Genomic DNA, 26,078 nt, shown 5'->3' on the forward strand with positions numbered 1-26,078 from the left:
AAGGATTTCATTTAAAAAAAATATATAACATTAGAGAATCTGTGTAACCTGCATATGGTTGTGTTCGGACTGACCTATAGAATAATAGTATCATGTCGCTGTTACAATATAGTGCATTACGTAGACACAGGAACCCCCCAAACGTTACCATATTGCATTCTTTTTTGCGATTTCACCAATTTATATCTTCATAAATAATATATTTGGAATTCCATCATACATGTTATGGTAAAATGAATGACGCCACTACAAAGTACAACTATTCCTGTAACAAATAAGCCCTTACATGGCCCTGTAGATAAAAAACTGAAAGTGCTAGAGCTCTTAGAAGGGGAGGAGGGAAAAACGGAAACACTAAGATCAAAATTTGCGCGGTCCACTGGGTCATTTTGGGCCTGGTCCTCAAAGTGTTAAGAAACCCTAATAACTTTTTTTTTTTTTTTTTAAGATTCCCTTTTTATAGTGGCTTGTTTCACCAGGATTATGTACCCTGTCAGGATCCAATATTTAATAGTTAACCCTTTGAGGACCAGGCCCAAAATGACCCAGTGGACCGCGCAAATTTTGATCTTAGTGTTTTCGTTTTTCCCTCCTCCCCTTCTACGAGCTCTAGCACTCTGTTTTCTATCTACAAGCCATGTAAGTGCTTGTTTTTTACAGGAATAGTTGTACTTTGTAATGGCGTCTTTCATTTTACCATAACATGTATCATGGAATTCCAAATATATTATTTATGAAGATATAAATAGGTGAAACCGTAAAAAAGAATGCAATATGGTAACGTTTGGGGGGTTCCTGTGTCTACATAACACACTATATGGTAACAGCGACATGATACTATTATTCTATAGGTCAGTCTGAACACAACCATATGCAGGTTACACAGATTCTCTAATGTTATATATGTATTTTTTTTATGAAATCCTTTTTTTTTTTGGCAATTAAATATTGATAAAATGGGCCTATTGTGACGCTTATAACAGTTTTATTTTTTTCACCTACGGGGCTGTATGGGGTGTCATTATTTCCGCCATGATCTCTAGTTTTTGTGAAGATCGGATGTTTTGATCACTTTTTATTGATTTTTTTTTTAATATATAATGTAACATAAAATCGGTAATCCGCACATTTACGCACGCTACGGTATATTATATGTTTATCTATTTTTTTTTATATGTTTTATTTATATAATAGGATAGGGGGATGATTTCAACTTTTATTGGGGGAGGGGTTTTGGGGTAGTGTAATAGTGTTTTGAACTTTTTTTTTTTTTTTACACATTTGAAGTCCCTTTGGGGGACTTTTACATACACTAGTTTGATTTGTACACTGATGATTGCTATGCCATAGGCATAGCATTGATCAGTGTTATCGGCGATCTGCTCATTGAGCGTGCCTGTGCAGGCTCAGTGTAGCAGATCGCCGATCGGACCGCACGGAGGCAGGTGAGAGACCTATGGCGGTCCGTTTTACCGATCGGGACCCCCGCAGGAGGGTCCCGATCGGTAAGTGACAGGGGACTCTCCCTGTCACTTACACTTAAACGCCGCAATCGTGGCGTTTAAGGGGTTAATGACACGCAGCAGCGCGATGGCTGCAGCGTGTCATTACCGGTGAGGTCCCGACAGCTCACTGCAGCCGGCCCCCACCTCCTATGAAGCGCGCTCCACTCCGGAGCGCGCTTCATAGCGGGAGAAACACCCAGGACGTAGAGTTACGTCATGGGTCGTCTGGGGACAGACTTCCATGACGTAACCCTACGTCCAGGGTCGTCTAGGGGTTAAAGTGACTCTGTACCCACCATCTGCCCACCTCAAACCACTTGTACCTTCAGATAGCTGCTTTTAATCCAAGATCTGTCCTGGGGTCCGCTCAGTAGGTGATGCAGTTATTGTCCTAAAAAACAACTTTTAAACTTGCAGCCCTGTGTCAAATTGGCGTGGCCTAGAGTGTCTGTGCATTAGGCTGGCACCGCCTCTCTGTCTCAACTCCCTGCCCTCTTCATCCTTAGGAATGCTCCTGGCAGATTGTCTCCTATTCATCAGCTGTGAATACCGCACATGGGCTGGATCGTTAAGGCACCTGTGCAGTGTTCACTGCAGAGGAATAGGTAAAACCCTGCCATTCCTAATGATGAAGAGGGTGGGGAGTAGGGACCGAGGGGTGGTTCATGGTTAGGGCACAGATACTCTAGGCCACGGCAGTTTAGCATAGGGCTGCAATTTTAAAAGTTGTTTTTTAGGACAATAACTGCATCGCCTGCCGAACGAACCCCAGGACAGATCTTGGATTAAAAGCAGCTATCCGAAGGTACAAGTGGTTTGGGGGGGACAGATTGTGGGTACAGAGTCTCTTTAACCCCTTAGGGACCAAGCCTGTTTGGGCCTTAATGACCAGGCTCATTTTTCAAAATCTGACCTGTCTCACTTTATGCGCTTATAGCTCAGTGATGCTTTAACGTATGCTAGCGATTCTGAGATTGTTTTTTCGTAACATATGGTACTTTGTTAGTGGCAAAATTTGGTCACTGTCTTGTGTGTTTTTTGTGAAAAACATCAAAATATAATGAAAAATGTGAAAATTTTGCACTTTACGAACTTTGAAATTCCTTGCTTCTAAAAAAAAAAAAAAAAAAGGCACATGGCAAAAATTAGTTAGGAAGTCACATTATCAATATGTCCTCTTTATTCTGGCTTCATTTCGTAAACATATTTCACTTTTTTAGGGTGTTACGGGGCTTAGAAATGTATCAGCAAATAATCAAATTTTCATGAAATTTCCAAAACTGATTTTTTTAGGGACCAGTTCTTTTTTTAAGTTGATTTAGGAGGCTTGTATGCTGGAAACCCCCATAAGTGACCCCATTTTGGAAACTAGACACCTTTAAAGAATTAATCTAGGGGTATAATGAGCATTTTAACCCTACAGCGGCTGGAGGAAAGTATTCACAATTAGGCCGGAAAAAAATGGAAAATAGAAATTTTCCAATAATATATTTGTTAAGATTAAAGTATCTCATTTTCATAATAAACGAGAGAAATTGCACCCCAAATTTTGTAATGCAGGTTCTCCTGAGTACAATGGTACCCCATATGTGGGCATAAACCACTGTGTGGGCACACAGTGGGGCTCAGAAGGGAAGGAGCGCCTATTAGCATTTCCAGTTCAGATTTTGCTGAAGAAGTTTCTGAGTGCCAGGTGCGTTTGCAGAGCCCCTGTAGTGTCAGCAGAATAACCCCCCTTCAAAAATCACCCCATTTAGGAAAGTGCACCCCTCAAAGAATACATCTTGGTGTGTGGTGACCTTTTTGACCCCACAGGTATTAGAGGAAAGTATTCAAAAGAAGACAGTAAAAATAAAAAATTATTTTTCCAATAACATGTTTTTTTAGTTTGAAATTTCTCAATTTCACGAGGGACAGGGGAGAAAACTCACCGCAATATATGTAAAGCAGGTTCTCCTGAGTAGAACGGTACCCCATACATGGGTATAAACCACTGTGTGGGCAGGCCTCAGAAGGAAGGGAGCGCCAATTAGCATTTTCAGTGCATGAGTTTTCTGAAGAAGTTTCTGAGAGCCAGGTGCGTTTGCAGTGCCCCTGTAATGTATACAGAATAGAACCCCCCCAAAAGTCACCCCATTTTGGAAAGTACACCCCTCAAGGAATTCATCTTGGGGTGTGGTGAGCATTTTGACCCCACAGGTATTGGAGGAAAGTATTCAAAACTAGACCGTAAAATAAAAAAAAAATAGAATTTTTCCAATAACATGTTTGTTTGGTTTGAAATTTCTCAATTCCACTAGGAACAGGGGAGAAAAAGCACCCCAAAATTTGTAACGGAGGTTCTCCTGAGTACAATGGTACCCTATATGTGGGCATAAACCACTGTATGGGCACACAGCGGGGCTTAGAAGAGAAGGAGTGTCATTTTAGTTACAGGCAGTATGTGGGTGTTTACTGGTTATCTGGGGTGGTAATGGACAATCTCGGGGTGTTTACTGGCTATCTGAGGTGGCAACAGGCAATCTGGTGGGGTTATGGGCAATCTGGGGTGGTTACGGTCAATCTGGGGTGGTTACGGTCAATCTGGGGTGGTTACGGTCAATCTGGGGTGGTTACGGTCAATCTGAGGTGGTTACGGGCAATCTGGTGATGTTTACTGGCTGTATGGGGTGGTTATGGGGTGTTTACTGGCTTTATGGGGTGGTTATGGGCAATCTTGGGGTGTTTACTGGCTATCTAGGGGTGGTTACTGGCTATCTGGGGTGGTGATGGGCAATCTGGGGGTGTTCACTGACTATCTGGGGTGGTGACGGGCAATCTGGGCTGGTTGCGAGCAATCTGGGGTGGTTGCGAGCAATTTGGGGTAGTTACAGGCAGTCTGTGGCAATCTGTGGTGGTTATGGGCTGTCTGGAATGGTTATGGGCAATCTGGGGTGGATACGGGCAATCTGGGGTGGTGACGGGCAATCTGGGGTGGTGACGGGCAATCTGGGGTGGTGACGGGCAATCTGGGGTGCTTACAAGTAATCCGGGGTGTTTACGGGTAATCCAGGGCACTTGACTTTGGTGACAGGCGTAAAAAAGTGCTGCCACCATTTAGAACAAGCAATCAGTGGTATATAGTATATACCGCTGATCACTTGTACTGGGACCACACCGGGTGGTCACCGATCAATGCCCCATGCTCTCCGCCACCTCCGGTGGTGGAGAGAATGAAGCTTTGATCATTTTTAGGAATCCATCACTGTGAACAGAGTCTGTTCACAGAGATGGCGGCGGCCATCTTGGATCAGATGGCCGCCCTGGTAGGGGAGGGTCAGTGACCAGGTCACTAGGGTTAATTCTGTGGACAGGGGGGGACATGTTCTCATCTCCTCTCACTGTGGATTCACGGTGAGAATAGATGAAAGCGTTCAGCTGCGCTGGCAATGTCTGTTACCGGTGGCCGCCGTTATACTGGTAATAACGGCGATCGCCGGTGAGGGGACTGGCCAGGCCTGACCCCACACTCTGCCCCAACCCCTCAGCTACCTCCGGTAGCTGAGAGGAGGGGGCTGTGGGCATTACCGGCGCCGCTGCACTATTCTGCACCATCGCCATAAAGAGCTGATAGCAGCAGAATAGAGCCTATTAGTGATCGCCGTAAAAATCCGTATCGGCGGTCACTAATAACATAATACATGTATTCTCTGGGTCGCTACGGTTACGGCGATACCACATTTGTATAGTTTTTTTTTTAACTATTATCACTTTGGCGCAATAGAAACTATCTTCCTAGCAAAAACCCACAAAAACTGTCGCCGCATTGCAAGATCCATAGCGTTCTCATCTTTTGAGAGCTGGTTTTGGGCTTATTTTTAGCAGGAAGATCTGTAGTTTCTATTGATACCAAGTTTTATATGCATATGACTTTTTGATCTCTTTTAGGACGTATTTTCTAAAGTGGATTGATAAAATACAGCTATTCTGGTACTGTTTTTTTTATTTATTTATTTTTTTACAGCGTGTGTCGTGCGATATAATTCTTGATATAGTTTTATAGATTGGGTCGTTACGGACGTAACGATACCAGATATGTATATGATTTGTGTTTTTGATCACTTTTATGTCATGTTTTATTGGGTATGGGGAATGTAATGCATCTTTATTATTGGGGGGGGGCTGGGGTGGGCTGTGTTGTTTGGTGCACATTTTTTTTTTCACTTTTTTTTACTTTTACACTAGTGTACATTACTGTACACTAGTGTAAAATTCTTTGATCACTGATACAATACATTGCAGTACCTGATGTACTGCAATGTATTGTATCATGCCTCATGTTGACAGGCAATAGCCACAGCCACCCCTGTCAGCATCAGGCATCTCCATGGTGACCCCGGGGACCCTCATTAGGACCCCGGGATCACCATGGAGACATCAGAGGACTGGACGGTGCCGCGGGACATCGCGATCACGTAAGTGGACCTGCGGCTCCGTCCGGGATCCACCGGGACCCGTTAGATGCCGCTGTCACGCTTTGACAGCGGCATTTAACGGGTTAAACTGCCCGGAGCGGAGAATCCTCCACTCCGGGCAGTTACAGGAGGGTGTCAGCTGTCACACTGACCGCTGATCACCCGTCCTGCAGCCGCCGCCGGGCGGTAATTTATTCCGATGCGCCCGCCGTTAAAAGGCGTACGCATCGGAATAAAGCCCATTAGTGGCCGCCGTGAATATGCGTTCGGCGGTCACTAAGGGGTTAAGGAAGTTGACTTGGCCTCCAAAATTCCCTGATCTGTCTAATTAAGCATATGTGACGTTTACTGGAAAAATAAGTTTTAGGTATAGAGACCCTACCACGCAACTTACAGAATTTATCAATCCTCTAGTAATGTTTTGCTCTCGAGGAAGTCTTTTGAAGACTATGCTACTGTTGGTGCTGTTTTCACCACATGCGACAACCCAGACAATATTAGGCAAATGGTTATAAAATTATGGCTGATTGGTGTATACTCTATATGGCCAAAATATAGAGACCCCACGGTCACAGTTATGAGCTTGTTGGACATACAGTACCATTGCAAAACCATATAAACTGTTATGGAATTAGAAAGAAGGAGGGAAAAAGGCAAGAGGCGGCGCCTCGTGTGATACCGTTGAGGATAGATACCGTTGAGAAGTGATTAAAGGCTCACCTTTTCGTCCCTTGGGCTTGATGCATATCACCCCTTTTGTGGGGTACTTGATGGTTTCCGATGGCGATGCTGTATTACGTGCTGGAGCTGCAGGCTACTCCTAGGATAGGCTCTCCGGGATGCTCCCAAAAAGAAAGTGGGGCCCATGGGAAGAATGCAAGTAGAAGAAGAAAAGTGCCGAAAAGTCCTTCTGGGGACCAGCGCTGCTACAGAGAATTCACAGCCACGATGAAGATGAAAGAAATGTTGAGTTTATTGTAAAAGCACAGGTATAACGCGTTTCAGAAGCAGCAGCTTCCTTCATCAGAAAATGTGCATACAGATAAGAGGCAAACAGTGGGGTTTTTAAAGGGTACACAATTTCAAAAAAACCTTCAGAAAAGGCGCCAAGAACGCCCACTTATGTTGCTGGGCGGCGCTAGTAAAAACATGTAAACAATCAATTAATTCAGGGCTAGGAGCGGTGTTATATAACAGCATATACAAAGGCTTTTATATAGATCAATGGGATATGTAGTATCGGAGTTGTGGAGCTCCGTTAGGACAGAGGCAGTGAAGGATTCGGCGATCGCTACAATTACCGGCAATAGTAGAAGGATACTATGTAGCGCCGGCCACCGGAGCTGGACCCGGTCACGTCGGGGCGCGTGGGCCAATCGGAGTGGAGGTGTGGCGCTGCTGGACCAATAGGAGCGCGGCAATCTCGCTGGAGGCTTCGGTCAGGATTCGCATACAGCTGTCATGCTGTACGGCGTTAGATGCTAGCTTGAGTGGTCCCTTGGCTGTACGCTTAGGGAATCTATGTAAGTGTATCTCGTGTTCAGAAGGATACGTTAGATGTGGTTGTCAGGTATTATCAGATGAACAGTGGGCCGAGTAGAAGCATGGTGCTTGACATCCTATGCACACAGTGTAGCGTTAGCAAATAGAGCTGAATATATATTAGTAGGATGGACAAATGCACAAAAAAATAAAAAATAAATAATAAATAAAAAGGGTATAGAGAGCATATAAAAAGCATATATAGAAAAAGGGAATATAATGTATATGGGTAAAAATGTAAAAAACATAAATAAGCATAAATGTAAGTATAGATTAAAAATGAAATCTAGGGTATATGTTATATTCATAAGGAAGAAAAAATACATATACGGTTGGACGGAGATATGCATACATAAAAATTGTTAGAGATATAAATATATGGAATTATATAGAAAGTAAGTGTACCAAGAATTATATATTAATATATATCAATTAGTGCATAGAATTGCGAGGAAACACTTGGGACAAAGGCAGGGTGATACGCTGAAAATGTATATAATAGTATATAATGTAATATAATAGATATACATATGTATAGGAAGGAATGGAAGTAGAACTATGTATGCATAGATACGCAGGTGGTGATGTATCTGGAGCTATGTCAGGGGGGTGGGTGGGTTCATGGGAACACATAGAAATGATGAGAGAGAGGAAGTTAGTAGAAATTCTCAATATATTCATTTAACCCTTTTGGTACCAGAGTTTTAAGTTTGTAGATCCAGAAATTTTCTCTTTTGCGCAGCGATTGGAAGAGATGGCCGCCCGTGGGGATTTGTTCGATTGGTGTGATGCGGAAAGGGCAGAAGCTTGATTTGGTGCATTTGGTCGCATGTCTTGATACACTATGTAGAATGAACCCTTTTTCCACGTTTGCTCTATGTTGGTTCATCCTGGTGCGGAGATTTTGAGTGGTACGACCAACATATTGTACCCCACAGCCACATTCCGATAGATAAATGACGTATGAGGATCCACAGTGAAGGAAGGACTTAATGGGAAAGGTTTCGCCTGTAGTGTGGGACTCTAACTGTGTGGTTCTATGGGTGATGTTCTGGCAGCATTTGCAAGCTTTTGTTCCGCATCTATAGCTGCCCAGTAGCGGGGGTAGGAAAGAGCTGGTGGTGTTTCCATTCGTGTTGGCTGGTTTGTTCTTCCTCAGTTTGCTTGGGGCGAGGATATTTTTCAGGGAACAAGCTCTCCTAAAGGTGACCAGAGGTCTCGGAGGTACTGTATCGCAGAGAAAGGGATCTTGTCTGAGAATGTTCCAATGCTTGTTTAGGATGTTCCTGATGGCTTTATGATCTGAAGTGTAGGTAGTGATAAAGTTAAGACCAAACTCTGATGGATTATTCTTATTGGATTTGCCTGGCTGGAGGCATTGTCTCTGGCTTAAGGTCTCTGCTCTTGTAGCTGACTGTTTCACTAGAGAAGGTGGATATTTCTTGGCAAGGAATCTTTTGGTCAGAACCTTACTTTGACGCTTGTAGTCGATTGTGTGTGAGCAGTTACGTCTGATGCGTCTGACCTGCCCAAACGGAATGTTCGTAATTCATTTTTTGTAGTGCGCACTATGGAAGTGTAGATAGCTGTTACTGTCGACTGTTTTGAAAAAAGTCTTGGTTAAGATCTTTCCATTTTCATGGAAAACGACAATATCTAAGAACTCCGCATGGTTTGGAAAAATGTTGTAGGTGAAGTCCAGGCCCCAGGTGTTGGTGTTGAGGTCCTGAATGAACTGACTGAGCTCCTGGCTTGTGCCACTCCAGATGATGAAGATGTCATCGATGTACCTCAGATACGAGATAAATTTGCAGAAGAGGGGGTGCTTGTAGATAACCTGTAGCTCGAAGAGGCCGACAAATAGGTTAGCGAAGCTAGGTGCGAATTTGCTGCCCATCGCGGTCCCGCATTGCTGTTTGAAGACGCAGTCGTTGAATTAGAAAATGTTGTGTTTTAGTATGAAGGCGATGCTTTCCAGAAGAAAATCAGCTTGCAGGCCTGGCATTTCCGTGTCATTATGGAGGAAGTGGGAGGTAGCGTCGATGCCCAGATCGTGGTCAATCACAGTATAAAGGGAGGAGATGTCCATGGTGAGAAAAGTGTAGTGGTCCTCCCATGGAATAGCTGTGATGATATCGATGAAATGTGCTGTATCCCTGGTGAAATATGTTAAGGATCTCACATGTTTTTGTAAATGTATGTCAACATAATGTGAGAGATTGCTAGTCAGGGAGTTGATCCCGGAGATGATGGGTCTACCCGGGGATTTAGAGAGGTTTTTGTGAACCTTAGGAAGGTAGTAAAAGAGAGACGTGGAAGGCTCGGTAACGGTGAGGTAATTGAATTCCTGTTTGCTGAGGATTCCCAAGGCTTGGCCTTTGGTGATGAGCTGATGGTACTCGGTTTGGTATGAGGCAAGGAGGTTAGAGGAGAGGGTAGGTAAAACTTGTTGTCGGAGAGTAAGCGGTGGGCTTCTGTGATATAGTCCGCTCTGTCCAGAATGACTATTCCCCCCTCCCTTGTCAGCTGGCTTAATGACAATGGAGGTATTTTTGGAGAGGTTCTGTAGGGTGTTCTTTTATGTGGTGGACAGGTTGTGCTTGTGCTGAGGCGGCCTGGAGGTGAGGTATTCAAAGTCTGCTGATACTAAAGTGCAATAGGTATCCAGATAGTTACCTCTGCTTTGGATCGGATAGCGAGATTGCCGCGCTCCTATTGGTCCAGCAGCGCCACACCTCCACTCCGATTGGCCCCCACGTGACTGGGTCCAGCTCCGGTGGCCAGAGCTACATAGTATCCTTCTACTATTGCCGGTAATTGTAGTGATCGCCGAATCCTTCACTGCCTCTGTCCTAACGGAGCTCCACAACTCCGATACTACATATCCCATTGATCTATATAAACGCCTTTGTATATGCTGTTAGATGAACACCGCTCCTAGCCCTGAGTTAATTGATTGTTTACATGTTTTTACTAGCGCCGCCCAGCAACATGAGTGGGCGTTCTTGGCGCCTTTTCTGAAGGTTTTTTTGAAATTGTGTACCCTTTAAAAACCCCACTGTTTGCCTCTTATCTGTATGCACATTTTCTGATGAAGGAAGCTGCTTCTTCTGAAACGCGTTATACCTGTGCTTTTACAATAAACTCAACATTTCTTTCATCTGCATCGTGGCTGTGAATTCTCTGGAGCAGCGCTGGTCCCCAGAAGGACTTTTTGGCACTTTTCTTCTTCTACTGTTATGGAATTGGCTTTCTTTTAACCCCTTGCTGCAATATGATCTGGGAACGTGATAGGATGCGGGTACTTCCTGCAAAATAACGTTTCTGAAACGTAATGCTGTCCTTGCCTCCCTCCTCTGTCCCTATCAGTGATTGGCAGCGGGAGGAGGCTGTGTCTATGGAGCAGCTGGAGGGAGATCCACTCCCTCCGGACCCCCCCCCCCCCCTTCACTCCCTCGGAGCCGCGCGAGTTACCATAGCAACCCAGACGCTGCCCAATGCGTCTGGGCTGCTATGGATGACACCGATCAGACCCCTGCTCTGAGGCAGGGGTCTGATCTATGAATGAGCTGTCCGCTTCTGACAGTTCATTCATTCTCTATAATACATTCTCTTTAATATCATAATACACTGATCATGTGCTGTAATGTATTATAGTGGCACCTGCAAAGTGAAAGTGAAACACAAACACATACACAAATAAATAATTAGGGTGCGTTCACACCTACAGGATCTGCAGCTGATTTTCTGCAGCAGATTTCAGTTAAATAACTGAACACAGCATCAAATCTGATGCTGTGTTCAGTTATTTAACTGAAATCTGCTGCAGAAAATCAGCTGCAGATCCTGTAGGTGTGAACGCACCATTATACAAATAAATAAAATAAATACATTCAATTAATAAATTAAATAAATATACACATTCCCCATCCCCTTTGTAAATGATCGCCTATAAATGAGATACATATATTTGGTATTACCGCATCCATAATGACCCCGTCTGTTAACCCGTTACATTCATTTTCCCGCCAGATTAACGCCGCCAAAAAATTTATAAAAAACTAATCAAAATTACAATTTTGTTAATCCCACCCCCTAAAAAATTCAAAAAATCAAAACATTACATGTACCAAACAGGTCTACCACTAAAAACGTCAGCTTAGGCCGCAAAAAATTTAAATACTACTGCTTTTACAATATGCAAGACACACAGTATTTATAGTATAAATGCCATAAACTATAACAAAAGCTTTATAAAATGGATATCGCTGTAATCCTACCGACCCTGAGGAATAACGATAACATGTCATATGTAACGTTTAGTAAACAGCATACAAAAAAATGGTGAAAAACAGCTGCTAAATTCTGTTTTTTATTCATACCACCTCATAAAAAATGGTTTAAAAAATGATTAGGGTGTCACATGTCCCCTCGAATGGTACCGACGGAAACGTCAACCCGTCTTACACAAATATTTTGGCACCCCAAGTCCTCTGTGACATGGTGTAATGGCTAAAAAAAACCCCCTGAAATAAAAAAAAAAGGCCCCAAAATTCCACAGGTCTCTGTCATGTCTGCGGCCTGTGGTGGAGTCAGGTGAAACACTGGAATAAGGGGAACAAATAGCAAGTGGTATTTCTCAGTTAGTATTTGCTGTGTAAGAGGAAAAAAACTAATTCAAATAGAATATCTGCCAAAATAATGAAAATTTTAAATTTCCCCTCCAACGTAAATTTCGGTGAAACACCTAAAGGGTTAATAAACTTATCAAATGCTACTTTGAATACTTTGATGGGTGCAGTTTTTACAGTGGAGGCATTTTTGGGGGTAACTAACATACAGGCCCCACAAATCCACTTCAGAACTGAACTGATCCCTAATAAAATCAGAGCTGAAATTTTCATGAAAATTTTTAAAATCTCTGCAAAATTTTGAAGCCCTTTAACATCCTAAAAAGTAAAAGGAAGTTCACCAAATGACATCACCATAAAGTAGACATGTTGTAGATGTCGCAGCATTCATAAGTTTGTGGCATGACTATCTTTCTTAGAAAAATAGAGTTTTAAATATAAAGAAATGTAAATTTTTACAAAAAACCACTGAGTGTATCAACCAAAGTATACCACAAACATAAAGAGGAATATGTCACGAAAAAACACGAAAAAACAATCTCAGAATAACCGCGATGGTTAAAAGCACTGCAGAGTTATAACTACATAAAGAGACAGGTCAGATTTGAAAAATAGGCCCCGGGCATTAAGGCCAAAACAGGCTGAAGAGGCAAGAGGTTAAAATTGGGGAAGATTTGGGTGCGTGTGTGGGAATTTGTCAGGAAAGGCACTGTTTTTTTTTTTTTTTTTTTTTTTTTTTTTTTTTTTTTTTAAATTGAAAATTGTACAAAAAACAATAAAGGTACACAGGAAAACATGAGTGTCTATATTCATCATCCTCACTGGGGCACTACACATGCATATCTACAATAGCATTAACAAGAAAAAAAGTATTTAGTCACTCACCAATAGTGTAAGTTCCACCACTTAAAAAGATGAGAGGCCTGTAATTGACACCATATGTAGACCTCAACTATGGGAGACAAAATGAGAAAACAAATCCAGAAAAACACATTGTCTGATTTTGTAAGAATTTATTTGCAAATTATGGTGGAAAATAAGTATTTGGTCAGTAACAAAATTTCATCTCAATACTTTGTTATATCCTTGTTGGCAATGACAGAGGTCAAACGTTTTCTGTAAGTTTTCACAAGGTTGGCACACACTGTTGTTGGTATGTTGGCCCATTCCTCCATGCAGATCTCCTCTAGAGCAGTAATGTTTTGGGGCTGTCACTTGGAAACACAGACTTTCAACTCCCTCCAAAGGTTTTCTATAGGGTTGAGATCTGGAGACTGGCTAGGCCACTCCAGGACCTTGAAATGCTTCTTACGAAGCCACTCCTCCATTGCCCTGGCGGTGTGCTTTGAATCATTGTCATGTTGAAAGACCCAGCCACGTTTCATCTTCAATGCCCTTGCTGGAAGGAGGTTTGCACTCAAAATCTCACGATACATGGCCCCATTCAATCTTTCATGTACCCGGATCAGTCGTCCTGGCCCCTTTGCAGAGAAACAGCCCCAAAGCATAATGTTTCCACCCCCATGCTTTACAGTAGGTATGGTGTTTGATGGATGCAACTCGGTATTCTTTTTCCTCCAAAAACGACAAGTTGTGTTTCTACCAAACAGTTCCACTTTGGTTTCATCAGACCATAGGACATTTTCCCAATACTCTTCTGGATCATTCAAATGCTCTCTAGCAAACTTCAGACACGGGCCCGGACATGTACTGGCTTAAGCAGTGGGACATGTCTGGCACTGCAGGATCTGAGTCCCTGGCGGCGTAGTGTGTTACTGATGGTAGCCTTTGTTACATTATTCCCAGCTCTCTGCAGTTCATTCACTAGGTCCCCCTGCATGGTTCTGGGATTTTTTCACCGTTCTTGTGATCATTTTGACCCCACGGGGTGAGATTTTGCGTGGAGCCCCAGATGAAGGGAGATTATCAGTGGTCTTGTATGTCTTCCATTTTCTAATTATTGCTCCCACAGTTGGTTTCTTCACTCCAAGCTGGTTGCCTATTGCAGATTCAGTCTTCCCAGCCTGGTGCAGGGCTACAATTTTGTTTCTGGTGTCCTTTGACAGCTCTTTGGTCTTCACCATAGTGGAGTTTGTAGTCTGACTGTTTGAGGGTTTGCAAAGGTGTCTTTTTATACTGATAACAAGTTTAAACAGGTGCCATTACTACAGGTAATGAGTGGAGGAAAGAGGAGACTCTTATGCTGCGTTTACACTAAACGATAATTGGCCCAATCATACGATTAATAATGTCGGAGGTAGATATATCGCACGGAAATTCGTTCTGCAATCGTTTTGCGATCACTTAAGCCTATCTCACACACTGGTTAAATCGGCGAACGACTGTTTACATGGAAGGATCTACTATTTTTTTTTTTGCGAACGACGATTTTGAAACATATTGTAAGATCAAAATGAACGATTTCTCGTTCGTCGTTTGATCTTTCGCAGCGTTTACATGTGCGATTATCGTTCAAATACAAATGTGTAAACACAGCATTAAAGAAGAAGTTACAGGTCTGTGAGAGCCAGAAATCTTGATTGTTTGTAGGTGACCAAATACTTAATATCCACCATAATTTGCAAATAAATTCTTACAAAATCAGACAATGTGATTTTCGGGATTTGTGTTCTCATTTTGTCTCTCATAGTTGAGATCTACCTATAATGTAAATTACAGACTCCTCTCATCTTTTTAAGTGGGAGAACTTGCACTATTGGTGAGTGACTAAATACTTTTTTTTTTCCCCACTGTATACAGATTGCTGACGTTAAGAGGTTAAAGAGTATCTATCATTTGGAGCGGCTTGCAGGACATGCCACAAAAATCCTATTATCATGCTGTCTATTCGGGCATGAGATGGAGATTTTCTGGCTTGGCCTTTGACTGCATACACTTACAATGCAGTCAAAGGCTGAGCCAGAAGAAATCCTGCCCGAATGAACAGCCCAATGGCAGGATTTTTGCGACATATGCTGCCGCTTCCTATCTATATAGCTCCTATCTATCTAGGTGCAGCACAACCGGTTCAAGAGGTTGGGTGCCAGCAGACGTAGTCTTGATCAGAAACACTAGTAGTTAGGCAGTATGATGATCCACAGCACTCCAGATAAGTGAAAAACCACGCTTTATTTCAAATGTTGTAACACAGCTCAGGCACACAATGTTTCGGCAGTGAACCGCCATTTTCAATTTGGAATAAATCTTGGTAATCTGGAGTGCCATGGATTATCATACTGCCTAATTATCTAGCTCCTTCCTATTTATTATCTACCCATAGTCACTGTCAGATGGGGAGGAGGATGTGGCCACGGGTAAGGGGAGGAGAAATACCGCAAAAACCATCCTGGCAAAGTTGAGATCTGTTAACTGATGCCAGAGACAGTATTGGTATTTCCACTCTATATTGCCCAGCCCTAGCATCCCCTATTTTTTATATAACAGCTTCTCAAAGGGGATCACAGTGTTGACTGTTGTTTTCCATCTGGAAACCTTAGGGGTTTGAGGATTTATCTCAAGGATATAATTTTTCTTGCCAAAAACAATGCCTGTCTAAGAAAGACCCTTTCGTGATAGGCCCAAATCTCCTAATCTAGTAATCCAAATAGGCATACTAGTGGCTCTAGACAGGATAGGTTTAACAAGCCCCTCCTTTAATACGGTTATGACATCCTGACAAAAGGAGATAATGTAGGGGCATTACCATATTAAATGCCAGAAGTCATCTCTAAGGCTATGGCATCTATGACAATGACGTTCATTTGACGTTCATTTGACGTCATTCTCAACATCCGTAATAACCTTACTGGTGTGAGGTAGCTGTGGTAGATAATATACAGCTGTAGTACCTTGTGGTTGGCTGCTGGGGATATTCACATGTGTGAGGACATTACCTCTTGCCATTCCTCAGCTGACATTGAGGGAATGGTGTGATTTCCAGTACAGATCTGAGAAGTGTGTTATTAATCTTAAGTGAGAGTAGGTGGGTATATAAGACAGAAGTCCTTTAGGCCCCTGTGATTTTAGGATACCTATCAAAGGGTAATCTGAGATGGGATTCCTCGGCACAGGTAATTGGCTATTTATAGCGTGGAACAACTGTAAAAATTTAAAAAAGGAGTCCCTGGGTATGTGGAACTCTGTAATTGCGAAAACGACTTAAAGCGAATGTCCCCCTCTCCTCTATGACGCGGCTAGGGGACAGGGGGTTTCCTGACAGAACCCTGGGTCTAAGGCGTTTGTCATGTGAGAGTGTCTGGGGTTCCCCCGAAGCAGTACATCTGCCATTATATCCTGAAAGTCATGTAGATGCTGTATGTTGTTCAGACCTGTCGAGCCAGTTTATGCCGTGGAAGCAGTTGTCTAACCTGACCATACGTGCGTTCCAGTAGGGGCGTAAAATAGACAAGTCTAAATAGTGGGCTAGATAGTGTTCACTATTCGGTAATCGACCTGCAGCCACCCTTGGCTCTAAGTGTTTTAACTGGCCTGCTAAACAATAAAGATGAAGGTCGGGAAGTGCATACTAAATCTCCTCCTTAGGCCACTACAAGGTAGAAAGTTTCCGTTTGGACCATGTAGACCCCCAGACAAAGGACGGAAGAAGAGAGGTGACCTGTGTCAGTGGATGGGTCATGAATAGGACTGGATCATCCGTATACATACCGAGTCTTCTCTTTCCAGATCAACAGGATCTCCAAGGGCTGGATATCATGACAAAGGAGGAGTGCCAGGGGCTCCATTGCTAACGCAAAAGCAGAGAAAAAAGGGGGCACCCCTGACATGAGGACTTTATAGTCTAGATTTAGCAAAAAAAATGGGCCAAATGTTGTATGAGAATTACATTCCATTTACTCCATCTGAAAATGTATCTGAAAATGACCTATTGTTTAAATCCAAGTTTTTATGTTAAACATATTTGTAAGAGTTTTTGGTGACTTTTTTTAACTTTAATTTTGCTATTACATAATTCTGAAATCTCTCAGTTTTCATTTTTTTTTGTTGTCACTAGGCCTAATAATTGACTGACAATTCCTGTTCTATAGAGATCACTCTTTAGAAGTGTCATCTATATCCCACAGGATTATATTTAACCTCTTAAAGTGACTCTGTACCCACAATCTGAACCCCCCCCCCCAAACCGCTTGTACCTTCGGATAGCTGCTTTTAATCCAAGATCTGTCCTGGGGTACGTTTGGCAGGTGATGCCGTTATTGTCCTAAAAACAACTTTTAAACTTGCAGCCACGTGTCTGTGTCCTAACTTTGCACCTCCGCTCTGTCCCTCCTCCCCACCCTCTTCATCATTAGGAATGCCACTGGAACATTTACACCTGTCTGAACGTTGTACAGATCCCTTAAAGGAGAAGTCCGGCCAAAATTAATTTTTGATATGTTGTTACTTATGAAAAGTTATACAAATTTCTAATGTACATTAATTATGGGAAATGCACATATAGAGCTATTTCCCTTAATTTAGTAGATCAGGAAGTGTTAGAAATATCTCTGAAGAAGTGACGTCACGACCCAGGGTGTAATTCCTATGGAGTGTCCAGCAGGGGGCGCTCTCTATATAGAAGTCTATGGGACTTTATTGTTTCTATGGGTTTCTATGTTATGTAATGTAATGTAATGTAATGTAGTGTACAGTGCTTTATTGAATGAATACATCTATGGAATACTTTGGGGAGCAAGTGTCCTTGCTCCCCAAAGTATTGCATAAATGTATTCATTCAATACACAGTAAGCCCGCCGATCCGCCGCATTTCCGCCGCATTCCCGCCGATCCGCCACACGCTGATCCGCCGCATTCCCGCCGATCCGGACCATATACGTTGAACTACAGCTCCCATCATCTGCTTCTAGTATGAACAGGTGATGGGAGCTGTAGCTGGGTAAGGGATATGACATGCCGCCGGGCGGAGCCGCTCAGTACACAGCAGCTCTCCCCCCTCCTCCTCCTCCTTCCGTGATAACTTCCGCCTATGCCAATGCTGACTCCCTGCCTGGCCGCCGCTCTCCGCTCACATATACCGGCTCCCGGCATCAGCGCGGACACCAGGATGCATCGGGAGCCGGTATGTATGGGGGGGAGAGCGGAGAGTGGCGGCCAGGCAGGGAGTCAGCATTGGTATAGGCGGAAGTTATCACGGAAGGAGGAGGAGGAGGGGGGAGCGCTCCTGTGTACTGAGCGGCTCCCCCCTGCGCCCGGCGGCATGTCATATCCATTACCCAGCTACAGCTCCCATCACCTGTTCATACTATAAGGAGATGATGGGAGCTGTAGTTCAATGTATATGGTCCGGATCGGCGGGAATGCGGCGGATCAGCGTGTGGCGGATCGGCGGAAACGCGGCGGATCGGCGGGCTTACTGTGTATTGAATGAATACATTTATGCAATACTTTGGGGAGCAAGGACACTTGCTCCCCAAAGTATTCCATAGATGTATTCATTCAATAAAGCACTGTACACTACATTACATTACATTACATTACATAGAAACCCATAGAAACAATAAAGTCCCATAGACTTCTATATAGAGAGCGCCCCCTGCTGGACACTCCATAGGAATTACACCCTGGGTCGTGACGTCACTTCTTCAGAGATATTTCTAACACTTCCTGATCTACTAAATTAAGGGAAATAGCTCTATATGTGCATTTCCCATAATTAATGTACATTAGAAATTTGTATAACTTTTCATAAGTAACAACATATCAAAAATTAATTTTGGCCGGACTTCTCCTTTAACGATCCAGCTCATGTGCCAGGCTGACACAGGTGATGAATAGTAGACAATCTGCCTGCAGCATTCCTAATGATGAGTAGGGTGGGGGAGGAGGAACGGAGAAAGTGTGCCAGCTTAATGCATACACATTCTAGGCCACTCCTGTTGGGCACAGGGCTGCTAATTTAAAAGTTGTTTTTTAGGACAATAACTGCATCACCTGCCGAACGTACCCCAGGACAGATCTTGGATTAAAAGCAGCTATCTGTAGGTACAAGCGGTTTTGGAGGGGGGGTCATATTGTGGGTAGAGAGTCTTTTTAAGGACCCATACGTCATTATGCCCTTAGGGGTGTTTAGAGAGGGGTCACAATGTGACAGCACCACAATGATCGCCCTCTTTTCTGTTTTTACAGCATATTTTATGGAATCATGTCTGTCATTGCAAAGTACAATTGCTTTAGCAAAAAATAAGGACTTGTGGGTCTGTAGGGGGAAAAAATGCAAGCGCTATGGCCTTTTAACCCTATGCTGCAACAATGCAGGTAGTCCCTGCATAACGTCATGCTTTCCCTGCCTCCGCCCGCTTTCCCAGCCTCTGCCCGGAGGGGAGCCACGCAGTTAGCCGTGCAGCGTCTGTGGGGAATCTGGAGGGAGATCCGCTTCCTCCGAGCCACCCTTCACTCGCCCCCCCCTCCCCCCCCCCCCCCGGAGCCGATTGCGGGGGCTGGGGGGGGGGGTAATCATAGCAACCCAGACGCTGTTATAACATAGTAACATAGAAAACGATCAGGCCCCTGCGCTGAGGCAGTGGTCTAATCGTTTGAATGAGCTGTCGTTCACTAGATAATGCATTACAGCACAAATCATGTGCTGTAATGCATTATATACATGAGAAAGTTAAAGTAAAAAAAAAAAAAACAAACACGCAGAAAATAAATTGGATCAATTAAATATTAATTAAGAAATAAATATACACATTCCCTATCCCCCTTTATAAATGATCACCTATAAATAAAATACACATATTTGGTATTCAGGGCTCCAGACTAAAAAATTTACCTGGGAGCCATTGGCTCCTAACCTGAAAAATTTAGGCGCCAAATAGAATATTTGGTCGCCAACATTTTAAACCATGTAAAATTAATGTTATGTTAAATGGGACTTACTGTGTGCAGAGGCCACGGCAGCATCCTACTCCTTTAGATCCTTTCTTTTCTTAGTTTGAAAACGTTCAACATGGAAACTTGCAACTTGACAACCATATACAGTCTGACTCAGTACTTCAGCTTCACTTGGCTAGCCTTTTAATGAGGCTTACTCTTCTGAACTTGAACTTAAAGGGAACCTGTCGACCCCCGTGCCGGGGTGACAGGCTCCCAACCCCCCGTTAGAGCCCCCTATACTCATCTCATCGCGCCGGGTCCCGCTTCTGAAGATGGTCGGGTCACGGAGATCTCAGCCGCTGCAGCCCGGCGTGCGCTGAGAGATGAGTCCAACGCTCATAGAGAATGACGGGAGAGTTCAGCGCTCCGTCATTCTCTATGAGCATTGGACTCATCTCTCAGTGTGCGCGCCGGGCTGCAGCGGCTGAGATCTCCGTGACCCGACCATCTTCAGAAGCGGGACCCGGCGCGATGAGGTGAGTATAGGGGGCTCTAACGGGGGGTTGGGAGCCTGTCACCCCGTCACCGGGGGTGACAGGTTCCCTTTAAAAGCTTGCAACAGTCTATACATACTGAGCTAGACTTATGACTGCAGCCATAGTGACCCCCCACAAGATGTGTATATAGATAGATATATCTCTCACCTAGTGACCCCCTATAATACAGACACCTGAGGGGCCCTGATAATAATAATTGTGCATATATCTATCTCCCAGTGTCTGCAGCCAGTTTGCCCTACACTTATAGATGGCCCCCTCCCCTTATAGATGCCCCCTCCTCCCCCCCATTATAGATGCCCCCTCCTCCCCCCCATTATAGATGCCCCCTCTTCTCCCCCCCCTTATAGATACCCCCTCCCCTTATAGATGGCCCCCTCTCCCCCTATTATAGATGCCCCCCCTTCTCTTCCCCCCATTATAGATGCCCCCCCCCCTTTCCTCTATGCTAAGCAGTATTTAAAAAAAAATAAACACACAAACTCACCTGACAACCCGCTCCCCCGGCGATCCTCTTCTTCTTCAGGCGCTGTCCCCGGCTGATACGCGGCTGCCGGGGGTGTCTCGTCCTATCCCCGGCAGCGCGGCGCGTCAGTGAGCTCCCTGTACGCCGGGGCTGTGACTTCTGACACAGGAAGCGTCTCTGACGTGCGCTTCCTGTGCCAGAAGTCAGGGCCCCAGGCAGCTCACTGATGCGCCGCGCTGCCAGGGATAGGACGGGACACCCCCGGCAGCCGCGCATCAGCCGGGGATACTTAAAGAGACAGCGCACCGCCGCCGGGGCCAGTCGCAAATGGCGCCCAGATTAATAAATCTGGGCGCCATTTGCAAAATGTCAGTCGCATTGGCGACCATTTTGGTCGCCATCTGGAGCCCTGGTATTGCCGCATCCGTAATGACCCCGCCTATTAACCCATTACTATAATTTTTCTGCCCGATTAACGCAGCAAAAATAAATAAGAAGCCAACCAAAATGAAATTTTTTTGTTAATCCCACCCCCTAAAAACTATAGAAAAAAAGCTGTCAAAAGTACCTAAAAGGTGTACCACTAAAAGCGTTCGCTTATGCCGCAAAAAAAAGCCCTCACATAACTCCATTGGCGAAAAACAAAAATATTAATGCCCTTAAAATATGCAAGACAAACAGGTTTTATAGTATAAATCAGGGCTGTGGAGTCGGAACCAGTTTTGGCTGGAGTCGGAAAAAATGTTCCGACTCCAGCTTTAAAAAAAAAATCTTAGAAACAATTTAAAATTTTGTTTTGATATGAATTTTATAAGTTTTGCTCATCAATATATATCATGAGCAACATTCTAATAGGACACTGGCCCTATTAGATAAGGGTAGTCGAGGAAAAGTTATCAGTCACTATTTGGCAGTTTGTTTCTGAGCTGCAAGAGTCCATTGTGTGGGGAGAGATCTGTGCTGTTCACTTCCTGAATGCTGGATGACTGTATATGAGCAGCAGTGTAATATGAAGATATCCTGTGTAATATAGAGGGGGAGGAGAAGTAGTGCAGCAGTAACTTCTGTCCTCAATGTGGTGTTTTTCTTCAGTGTTCTATGGCTGCAGCTGTGTGTGTGTGTGTGTGTGTGTGTGTGTGTGTGTGTGTGTGTGCGCGCTATGGCTGCAGCAGGCTGTGTATGTGTGCTATGGCGTGCCTCCACACCCACAGTGACCCCTCTATATCACTATGTGTGACCCCCTTTTATGTCACTGTGGCTTACACCTATATTACAGGTATTTGGCATTGGTGGAGTGTTTCTGTGTGTATGGTGAATATTTAGTTAGAAACATAGAAGACTGTCAGCAGAAAAAGACCACCTGCTCCATCTAGTCTAGTTGTAAGTAGTTCAGGACATGGAGACTGGCTGCATTCACTGCGCACACAGGAGAAGCTGCTTTATATCTTTCCTCATTCCCTCAGAAGTCACCCCAGGATCATGTAGGACATTAGGGAGAAGCTGCTGAGCCAGTGTGATAAATAACTTCCCTGGTATCTGACTGGCCACTTACGAAGGAGCAGGAGTCCGAGTCTGAGTCGGTCCTGATAAAATTTAGGAATATGAGTCAGAGCTGCGGCTTACCGACTCCACAGCCCTGGTATACATGCCATAAACTATAACAAAAGCTATATACAATGGATATCACTGTAATCTTACCGACCTGGCGAATAACGATAGCATGTCATATGTAACATGTAGTAAACAGTGTAAAAAAAGATTATGAAAAACAGCTTTTAAATTTTGTTTTTATTCATACCACCTCATAAAAAAATTCAGGGTGTCACATGTCCCTCAGAATGGTACAGATGGAAACGTCAACTTGTCTTACACAAATATTTTGGCACCTCAAGGCCTATATGACATAGTATAATGGCTAAAAAAAAAACCTGAAATAAAAAAAGGCCCCAAAATTGACCAGGCCTCTGTCATGTCTGAGGCCTGTGGTTGAGTCAGGTGACGCACTGCGGCCACATATGGGGGATTTCTAGAAACATTGGAATAATGGGAATAAATAGTGAGTGGTATTTCTCAGTTAGTATTTGCTGTGTTAGAGTAAAAAATGGATTAAAATAGAATATCTACCAATAAAATGAAATGTTTAAATTTCCCCTCCAACTTAAATTTCTGCGAAACAACTAAAGGGTTAATAAACTTATGAAATGATACTTTGAGAGGTGCAGTTTTTACAGTGGAGAGATTTATGACAGTCACTAACATACAGGCCCCACAAATCCACTTCAGAACTGAACTGGTTCCTAATAAAATCAAAATTTGAAACTTTTTATGAAAATTTTGAAAATCGATGCCAAATTTCGAAGTCCTCTAACATCCTAAAAAGTAAAAGGACGTTCACCAAATGACGTCATAATTAAGTAGACATGTTGTACATGTTGCAGTAATAATTAGTTCATGTCACATGAGTATCTTTCTTAGGAAAAGAGAATTTTGAATATAGAGAAATGGAAATTCAAATTTTTGTGCAAATGTTTAGTGTATCAACCAAAGTATACCACAAATATGAATAGGAATATGTCACGAAAAAACAGTCTCAGAATTACTGTGATAAAAAGCATTGCAGAGTTATAACTACATAAAGAGAGACAGGTCAGATTTGAAAAATAGGCCCTGTGCATTAAGGCCAAAACAGGCTAAAGAGGTAAGAGGTTAAACATGATGAGGAAAAAACAAAAATTGTCTCGATCCTTAAGGGTTAAAGGTAATGCCAGTATAAAGTTGGGATTGTTTTTTTTTTAGGCCATTCACACTAGCTGATCTTCAGAGCTCAACCTTTTCCTTCCCTGTACATTAACATCCCTACATGTCACAGGGCATGCCTAGAAACTAGAGATGAGCGAACCGGGTTTGGGTTCGAGTCGAACCCGAACTTTCGGCATTTGATTAGCTGGGGCTGCTGAACTTGGCTAAAGCTCTAAGGTTGTCTGGAAAACATGGATACAGCCAATGACTATATCCATGATTTCCACATAGCCTTAGGGCTTTATCCAGGTTCAGCAGCCACCGCTAATCAAATGCCGAAAGTTTGGGTTCGGATCGACTCGAGCATGCTCGAGGTTCGCTCATCTCTACCATGCAAGTAAAGAGGTTCTGCTTTAGGGTGCATTCACGCATACAGGATCTGCAGCAGATTTGTGGTACAGATTTGATGAGGTGTTCAATTATTTAGATCAAATCTGCTGTGATACGATATGTATGAATTCACTAGTGTGCATGGTGCCTTTTGGTAATTTTCTGTGCAGTGTATTATGCACAATCTCAGATCTCCTGCTGTAATGAAGTGTCAAAGAGAAGTTCTTTGTGCTGCTTCTAGCTGCCTTACCACTCCTTCCTCTTCCCTCTGTTCTCTGTAGGCAGGTTATGTCTGAAAGAAATACTCTAGCTGTGTCTAGATCTAGCTGTGGTCTAGAGCAGTGTTTGTCAACCTGCGGTACGCGTACCACAGGGGGTACGCGCCGCAGGTTGAGCGGGTACACCGGAGGGGGGGAATAAATAACCTTTGGCTTTGGGTGCCGGGACACTGCTATCACTCAGCAATGTCCCGTTACTGCCACAGCTCTCTCCTTTCCCCCAGCAGCAGCTCACCAGCGTTCTGTGGGGGACGGGAGATGCTGCCGGGGGAAAGATGGGAGAGTCAGGCTGACCACATTAGGAGCAGGGTACAGCAGTGTCTGCTACGCGCTGTCCCCCTGCAGCTGTCTGATCCGGGAGCGGTGGTGTGAGGAAGATCGGCAGCAAGATAGTGATGGGGTGAGAGGGAAGGCGATGGGGGTGGATTTTGCGTCGCTGGTACAATGGGGGCAGCATGAGTCATGCTGCGCGGTGCTACCCCGCCCCGGGCTGTGACAGGAGTGGAATGTGGACCGGAAGATCGTGCAGCTTAGATGTTTGTAGGGATCGTGATCCCAACCTTTTGGGAGGTAATTGGTTAAACGTTTAGTTGGTTTGCCATAAGCAATAATACCTTTATTTCTCCAAAAGTTTAAAACTTAGCTTTTATTATTATAATTCATTAAGATATGATTCAATGTGCTTCTGTGTTGGTGTATATACAGTGCTCCTTATTAAAAATAGGTGTACCTTCAGAAATATTGTTTTTTACCAGTGTTACAACTGGTCTGTAGTGCAATGTTTACCGAGTTTAGCAATATGGACAGTCATGAGTGGTTAGCATGCACTGTTTATTGAGGATAGCATCCCTCAGTGGTCTTGTGTTTGTTGATATTGTGTCGGAGATAATGATATACATACACTGAGAGACCTCTGCTCCGCAGCGATGTGTGGAATTAATTACTCTATTATTGCTTATGGCAAACCAACTAAACGTTTAACCAATTACCTCCCAAAAGGTTGGGATCACGATACCTACCTATAGCCAAGAGAGTTAACCCTCTCAAATTGATCCTCTATCCCCACGGCTGTGGGTGCGATCCCTATATCAATACAAGCACATATAAGTATGGCAAGTTTTCTCTCGAGCAAACTAACTACTGAGACACTCCAAAGCGCCGCCAACCAAGTATTCTCTCTAGCTGATCTCCCACTAAATACAGTTGACATTAATACAGCCTTTAAAGAACTCCAAAAAACCTACAAGAGCTATATAAGATCTTGGTGGGAGATCAGCAGTCTTGAAACGTACATACAACAAAAAATAGTCTATCGAGGTCTAAGAATCAATATTAAACCGAATGCCCACCAAGACGACGCTGACTTCCTAAAAGGTTGGCATGAGCTTACGACCGCCAATTCGATTCGCATGCGCAAACGAGACTTCGATACAGGTGAAATTTATAAAGACAACACAAATTCTGGCAGACAATTCTACTCTGACTACTCTGAATCAGACGTCTCAGGCACAGAAGAATCCCACTCAACTTCAAATACAAATTATCAACGACCAAGACAAAGAAATTACAACAGGAAAGCGACAAAAAAATCCAAAGGCCTATATCCACAACATCACCAACACACAACACAAACATGGGCACCATCACAAATGGCCAATCACCAAAACACATTACCATCAGCTG

The 26,078-nt window shown here is 43.7% G+C and overlaps 1 protein-coding gene across 4 annotated transcripts in view; it reads left to right on the forward strand.

Moving 5' to 3' along the window:
• Window positions 1-26,078, forward strand: part of MAP2K2 (mitogen-activated protein kinase kinase 2) — a 98,562-nt gene that overhangs the window by 6,386 nt on the left and 66,098 nt on the right. The window lies entirely within an intron of this gene.

The sequence above is a fragment of the Dendropsophus ebraccatus genome, chromosome 3, assembly GCF_027789765.1.
Source record: "Dendropsophus ebraccatus isolate aDenEbr1 chromosome 3, aDenEbr1.pat, whole genome shotgun sequence".
Lineage (NCBI taxonomy): Eukaryota > Metazoa > Chordata > Amphibia > Anura > Hylidae > Dendropsophus > Dendropsophus ebraccatus.